The sequence below is a fragment of the Tachypleus tridentatus genome, chromosome 1 (assembly GCF_004210375.1).
Source record: "Tachypleus tridentatus isolate NWPU-2018 chromosome 1, ASM421037v1, whole genome shotgun sequence".
In the NCBI taxonomy this organism is placed as follows: Eukaryota; Metazoa; Arthropoda; class Merostomata; order Xiphosura; family Limulidae; genus Tachypleus; species Tachypleus tridentatus.
Window position 1 is genome coordinate 15,758,104 of NC_134825.1, and position 744 is coordinate 15,758,847.

The 744-nt window shown below is 38.4% G+C and overlaps 1 non-coding gene across 1 annotated transcript; it reads left to right on the forward strand.

Annotated features, from left to right (window-relative positions):
- The first annotated feature begins 394 nt into the window (after positions 1–394).
- On the forward strand, positions 395–467 carry TRNAR-ACG (transfer RNA arginine (anticodon ACG)). Its single transcript has one exon. It is a non-coding gene; the product is annotated as a tRNA-Arg (tRNA).
- The last annotated feature ends 277 nt before the right edge of the window (positions 468–744 follow it).

The window sequence follows — 744 nt, forward strand, 5'->3', positions numbered from 1 at the left end:
TAGGACCGTCAATGGAAAATTAATTAAAACAACAACTGTTAATAATTAGGAACAACAAGGCATTTCTTATTTTTTTTACAGAGGGTTAGATCCGCTAATTACAGGAGATTTAACAAGGAAACTTCTAGAGTGGTATTTATTTGAATGCTATTCTAGTTGTGTGCCAATTAATGTGACTGGATAAACTTAATAAAATTGAAACAATTTCTTATTACCAACAAACAAAAAAAAACGTAACGTATTTTTTGTTTCCTTTATTTTAATATAGATCTTTACAGAACTAATACATGACTAGCTTAAAGTATAATCTTTAATTGAAGAACTCGAAGTAGAAATGAACCAAGAAATCATATTTGAATTAAACAGATAAATTTAGTTTCTCGGTCTAATCAAAGGGCCAGTGGCGCAATGGATAACGCGTCTGACTACGGATCAGAAGATTCCAGGTTCGAATCCTGGCTGGCTCGATTAAGCGTTACAATTTTGGGTCCGGCGTGCGACTAGTGATTTGAGGTTCGTGGGTTCGCATCCTGGTCGCGCCAAACATACTCGCCGTTTCAGCCGTGGGAGCGTTATAATGTGACGGTCAATCCCACTATTTGTGCTAAAAGGGTAGCCCAATGGTTGGCGGTGGGTGGTGATGACTAGTTGCCTTCCGTCTAGTCTAACACTGCTAAATTAGGGACGGCTAGCGCATATAGTTTTCGTGTCGCTTTGCGCGAAATTCGAAACACAAACAAACTG